This window comes from Triticum aestivum, chromosome 2A (genome assembly GCF_018294505.1).
Source record: "Triticum aestivum cultivar Chinese Spring chromosome 2A, IWGSC CS RefSeq v2.1, whole genome shotgun sequence".
In the NCBI taxonomy this organism is placed as follows: domain Eukaryota; kingdom Viridiplantae; phylum Streptophyta; class Magnoliopsida; order Poales; family Poaceae; genus Triticum; species Triticum aestivum.
In genome coordinates this window covers 742,321,788-742,328,426 of record NC_057797.1, presented here as the reverse complement: position 1 = coordinate 742,328,426, position 6,639 = coordinate 742,321,788, and the positions used below count along the sequence as shown (strand labels likewise).

The 6,639-nt window shown below is 47.3% G+C and overlaps 1 pseudogene; it reads right to left on the bottom strand.

The window, feature by feature from the left end:
• Nucleotides 1-2,253: 2,253 nt before the first annotated feature.
• On the bottom strand, nt 2,254-3,126 carry LOC123186351 (uncharacterized; annotated as a pseudogene).
• Nucleotides 3,127-6,639: the final 3,513 nt, after the last annotated feature.

Below are 6,639 nucleotides of genomic sequence, written 5' to 3'. Positions count from 1 at the left end.
GCCGCTCGCCCGTCGGTGTTGCGCCGACGCTGGAGTTGGGCCTTTCCGGCCCGTGTTCAGCTCCACGTGGGCTACTCAATCCGCCCCGCCCCTTCGTCGTCCACCTCCCCCGCCGTCATTGCTCTGCAAGGGTAGCAGTAGGTTCCAGTGCCTGGTCCGCCGGCGTCGCGGACCTGCACGTTGGAATCCGAGGCACACGTCACCCGCTGCAAGAGCTAGCGGGCAAGGGAAAGGGAGGCGGTCGATCAATCCGTTCGCTGCCACCGTCGGTTGCCTGCGGTGCCCGACGAGGGGGAACAACTCCTACCGCCGGTCACTTACAACCGCGGAGACGTACGCTCGCCAGCTTCGGAGGAAGAACGCCAAGGAGCTCTGGCTAGCCATTGAGCATGCCGAGCATGAGCCGGAAGAGGTAGCCGCGGAGGTGGTAGGGGTGGCCAAGGTCATGCGCAAGCAGGACCGGGTTGTCCGGCATTTGAAGGGTTGTGTCTTCATCTCCTCTTCTTCTGACGATGACGACTCTGACCGACGACCCGCCTCCTGCCGCGGACACCTGCCCGGACGCTTACAGCAGCGCCAGCGACCGGAAAAGCAAAGGGCCGGCGGGGAAGTGGTGAGGCTCCATCGTCTCCGTCTTTAATTTCGTGTTGTTAGTAATATAGTTTAAAATTGTTTGTCGCTTATGTGGATTATGTGAACTTTGCCGATCTTTTAGAGATCCATTGATGATGTTTTGGTGATTGGAATGTGTACTTCTATGTCCAATTCTATGTTTGTTTAACGATCTACGTAGTTTTATTCACGTTACATACTTTGTATAGATATAGGATACCAGATATGAGATACACGGACATGAACGATGGGATATAAGGAGTGCTCGGTCAGTGCCTGGGGACATATCTGGGAGTGTCCGCGGACGTTTGTGGTGCTGGATTTGATGACCATGCGTGTAGATGCTCTTACATTACATACACGTGTCGTCGGCAAGTCGAATATGCAGTTGAATGTCGTCCGTTGAATACAAGCACACACAGACGTATGGTTGCTCGTGGTTCATGCGGGAAGCTACCGGTCATGTCTGCTCGTGAAGGGTTCTCAAGATGACACAGAGAGAGCTAGGTTTTCTTTTGGTGACCCAGGGCATCGGAGTCCAACGTGATGGAAGTCTTTGATTTTGCTTCGGGGGATATCAGACATCAAGACCGGTCCAAACAACTTCTATAACTGGTCCAAAGTTTTCATATACCGTCCTTATGTAACATTTGAGGACAATTTGATGATCCACGTCAAAATTACCCTCATAAGGGAGAAGGGGAGGGAAAGATGACCGAACTCTCTTTCTCTCGCTCGCGCGTGTGCTGGGTGCGTGTGTGCATGCGGGTGTGTGCGTGTGCATGCACGTGTGTGTCAAACAACAGCTATCCATCATGTACTAGCCATCTCCATGTATCCATACCCTTAAAAACAATCTTCAAGTATCCATGTTATCTATGTGTACAAAGGTCGTGATCCATGCTTATTTATTTTCATGATAACTCATCTGTTGCTCTCGAAGTAGATGGACCAGGTACCATGTGCATGACACGAAGTAAGTTCGAATGCCAAAATGTCACAACTTGGTATTGGAGAAAAAAAATATTGCAACCTAAATTTGATCTCCTTATTTCTTAAACGGATTCGTCTTATTTGCCAAAAATATACTCCCTTAGTCCCACAATATATGTTTTTGCAACCTAAAACAGCTTGCAGAAACGTCATACATTGTTGGACGGATTGAATATATATCAACAACTGCCCCAATCCTCCATTAGGTCTTGTTCGGTTCCATGAGATTTCAAGGGTGTTGAAGGGGACTGGAAGGGATTAAATCCGCAACAAGTCAAATTCCACCTCGATCCTTCAAATCCTCTCCAATTTCCTTGTGATGGGGATTAACCGAACAAGTCTTTAAGGATCATCGAAGTACCAAGGTTTAATAGTTTTTAGGTTGCTCGCCATTTCGGCACCATCTCACTTCTAAATAGACGGGGTGTTTTTAATAAGGTCATTTTAACAATTGAGAATATACTTTATGTAAATGATCTCTCTTTCAAGAGAAAGAGCTTCCATACTAATTCAATATGGCAATCATCACCACATCAGTATATCAGTATATGGTATTCATGCAAATAGTATTGTCTTACTCACTTATGATAATCTACTTCCCCGTCTAATAATATAAGACGTTTTTTGACTTTAGTGTAGTGTCAAAAACGTCTTACGTTATGTGACGGAGGGAGTAATATATAATACTGAAGATAGCAAAAAAGATCAGGTGTAATTACGCGGGACATTGGACTAGTTACAACAAATTTATCACTGCAGCCGACAAATGCAGAAAAAAGAAAAAAGAAAAATGGAACGCCTATGTACATGGATCCAAAGAAAATTCTGAACCAACGTTTCCATCCAAGCCGAGCACCGCCGGAATCGAACAGCCCCAGCGTGCAACCACCTTGGCAACGCAGCGGCATCAGTAGGAGACGTCGACGAGGGCAAGCATGGCGTGGTCGACGAGCCGGCCGTCTCCGAACGCCGCGGAGGGAGAAGTACTGGCGGTCGAGCTGCGGCACCGGCGCCCTCCGCCGGCGGCCGCCGAGGGACGCCCGCAGCTCGGCGGCGTAGAGCGACGCGGCGCCCCGGAGCGTGGCGCAGACGCGCGGCAGGTCGCGCAGCAGCGGCAGCGTGAGGTTGAACGGCCAGAGCAGGATGGAGAACTTGAACGCGTGCAGGAGGAACCCGCCGACGGCCGGCGCGGCGAGCAGCACCACGTGCACCACCATCGATGTATCCCCGAACGACTCTTCCGCCACCGCCGGTGCCGCTACCCTACATGGCCGACCCCTCCGCCTCTGCCATGGCAACGCTCTTGACTCTTGAGGTGGCGCCGCGGCTGCTGGGTGGTCACCACGGGGCTGACTGGCCGGCCATTAACTATGTAGGGGCCTGTCGCGTGGGCGGATTAATAATGGCCGGCGATGGCGATCGACGGAAGGTTTCATAATGGGAAGGAATCGACTCAATTATATGGACGCTCTCGATCGTGGACGCGTAGTGCTACGCAAGTCGCTGAGGAGATCGTTGTTGCTTACCGCACGCCTTGTGCCCTTGTGTATGCTTGCCGCGAACTGAATTATCGAGCTTGCGCGTCACGAGATTCTAGCCATGGACCAGCGCCCGTTCGATCTCGATCGATCTACATTTTCCTCCTCTGTGGGCGTGTGACACCGGCCGTCGCTGGCACTTGTCCAGGGTAAAGGAGCGACGAAGTTTCTTTCACGCACGTCCTTGTTGCGGTCATAAGAATCTGGAGTTGGAGTGTATCTGTATGGATGATAAAAGGCTAAAAGCAGAATGTTTCTGTTGGCGTGTATACGCAGAATGATTGAGTTGAGAATGTCGGCATACAGTGGGATCGAAGAGGAGTGCAAGTTGAGACTGTCCCTGAATTTGTTTTGTCTAAACAGAAAGACTAGTGAACTCCTATAGGTACACATTGGGAATCAGGGGTAAGAATACACAATTATACTCATCCAGTTTCTCTCGAGATCTAAACATTCCTGGCGAACGTTCGCCAGGAAGGAACTCCCAGCGAACACCCTCGAGACGTTTGGTCGACATCAATCGATGACACTTTTCTAAAAAGAAAAATGTCTCCTCTAGAAAGCAATTGTCATGCTAGTTTGAAAGAAATTGTCACCCATACAACTAAAACTGACATGAAAATCATTCGCAAATGCCCATCCTAACGAACGTTCATGGGCTATTGAAGTCCTAAACAGAAAAGAGAATTAGACTCCTATATCTATGCATTTTTTATATCTATAAGCCCCGCCCCAACCCACCGCGACAACCCCACCTCGTCAGGATGATCGACCACACTGCATCACGACATTGAATCATCTTGCATCGACCGTAACAAAATCGAAGATATGATGTCATCATGATGTGAATTCTCATCCGCATGTTGATCATTATTAGAAAATTACACTATCTATATCGGTCCACCTTCTATCCGTCGCCTAATTACTCGGCAGACAACGACACAATGATGATAGATGGCTAACCTTGGCAAGTTTGGTGATTGTATCTAGAGTTAGTGTTTGCACAAACCTGCTAGTGTATTTGAGTACACACATGCATACTCACGACATATCGATCCACACGCCGCATGATCCGTGGAAACAATAACATACCGGTGCCAACCCTGATGCCCTAAGACGGGTTGGAATGGAATGGACCGATCGATGCACACAACCCATTATATGGATTGGACGGGAACGATATAATCTCTGCTTGGTAAAGGGAATAGCTTCCTTTTTCTTGGGCCCGATAGCTTGCGACCAACATAACCTCCCCCTCCTTCCTCAACACACACCACCGCCCCTACCCGCATAGGACAATGTCGCATTAAAGAAAAGTCATATATTCCAGACATTTTTAGAAAGTGGATGGCATGTTTTAAATTGTAACTAATGCTGGCCTGGCAAAAATAATAATAATTGAATCGGTCTTTTTCGTCTCATCACCTATAAGGGAAGGAATTGAACCCCACCCTTCCATGAACCCCTCACGAATGGTCCACCCTTAATTCAATGAACTAGTGAGGGGTCAATATGGATATTGTTTTTTGGCCATCTATGGTGGAGGCGGATGGCATTGCTGTATATTTGAGAGGAAATTGATCAGTGATCCTATGACAATGGTTAGGCCTCTTACTACCCCGCTATACTGTTGTTGCTTAGCGTGCGTCTACGGACACTTGGGCATCAGAAGTCGCGATGGGCCAGCGGCTGTCCGACGTCGATCGATCGGCATTTCCTGCGTGGGGCACCGGCCGTCGCTGGCGCTTATCGATGGAGTTCACTGTGCTGCGATTGCGAGTGCGGCCCACTTCCATTCAACTTCATGTCGATACGCGTATTCCCTACAGTATTTCTGACGGAGTACGTACTGCCATTACATGTCGACAGTCCAACCCTACGTGCAGCTGATCTGATCGTGTCCACTGAATACAGACGTAGCGTAGGCGTAGCTCGTGGTTTGGAAAGTTCTTCACAGCGATTTCTGTACATAGTGCCGATTAAATCATTGTGGATTGGGCGAATCAACATGTGGTTGAGTTGGTTAGGTGGATCCTGATATCCCCAACCCACCAGGGTTCAAATCCTGGTGCTCACATTATTCCTGGATTTATTTCAGGATTTCCGGTGACGCGTTTTCAGTGGGAGGAGACGTTCCCGTCGAAGACGAGGCACCTACGGTGACTTCGTAAATCTCAAGATGATATGTCGGCTCAGTCTCTCGAAGGCGTTCATAGGGGTGAGTGTATGCGCGTGTATATGAGCACTTGTGTTTGTGCTGATGCTCCAAAAAAATCATTGTGGATTGGAGACGTGCTGCTCTTCCAAAAAAGACGGAATAATCCGAACCGCAGGAAAGCTATATAGGTAGAATCATTTTTTTCTCTCGGGTACACGGCAGAATGATTGGCTTGGACATGTCGGCATGCGCCGGGCCCAAACCCAAGTGCGATCGAGTTGAGCAACTTGAGCCTCTGTTCCGAAAATACTTATATTTAGCATACTCTGTCCTCGAAATAACTCTGGTGCTCAGCTAGGAAATGCATCAAGACTCACATATTTCTCACAAGTTGGATTTGGTTATCTAACATGATGGTGTTTGTTGTAGGTCCAAATCAGGTGCATTTTGCGTGCATAATAAGTGGACAAGTCGAGCAACAACGGATACGATCATAAAGACGGTGCTAAGTTCGATTGACCAGTCTTATCCGCGATTTCTGTCCGGGAAGCATCAATCAACATATTATAAAGATGAACTCGACGTGTATTAGCTCAGCTGTAGACTTCTCCATCCTTGAGCTACGTACGCTAGAGAGCATGCACTTGGTCACGTGGTCGTTTCCCAGCATATTTATTTCTCCCTGAAAAAGAAAAAGAGACTGTGTTCGGCTTTTCAGTGGTCGAGAAGTCGCTCTTTTGGCTTTTGGCTCGCCCTTTCGGTGGATATTCGGCCGGGCCTTTCAGCGGAGTGCTCCTATTTAGCGCCTGGGTTAGGTCGGAGGATAAGGAACCTCCTATTTGGCGACCTGCGTACCGCTCAAAAAACAAATTGGCAACCTGCGCGTCAAATAAGGCAATTCCTAATTGGCGCTTCAGGCGTCCTCTAGTATAATTGCAAGCAACACTAAACACAACGGAACCAAACCCGAAGTGGTTAGTTGAATCATTTTCTTTCTTTTACACTTTCTTCTATGTTTCCTTTTTCCTTTTCCGATTACCTTTTTTCCTTTTTTTCATTCAATGAACTTTTTAAAATCCGTAAAAACAATCTCCAAATCGATGGTTTTTTATTCTTAATTTGATGAATTTTTTTCATTTTCAGTGAACTATTTTTTTTCAATTTGATGCCCTCTCTTAAAATATGATGAACTTTTTTTCAAATTCCATGAATTTTTTAAAACGTGAGCGAACCTTTCTAAATTTGATGAACTTTTTTTTCAAATTTAATGAACCTTTTTTCCAAATTTGATGATTTTTTTAAAAAAAATTGATGAACTTTTCTTCAAATTCCATAATA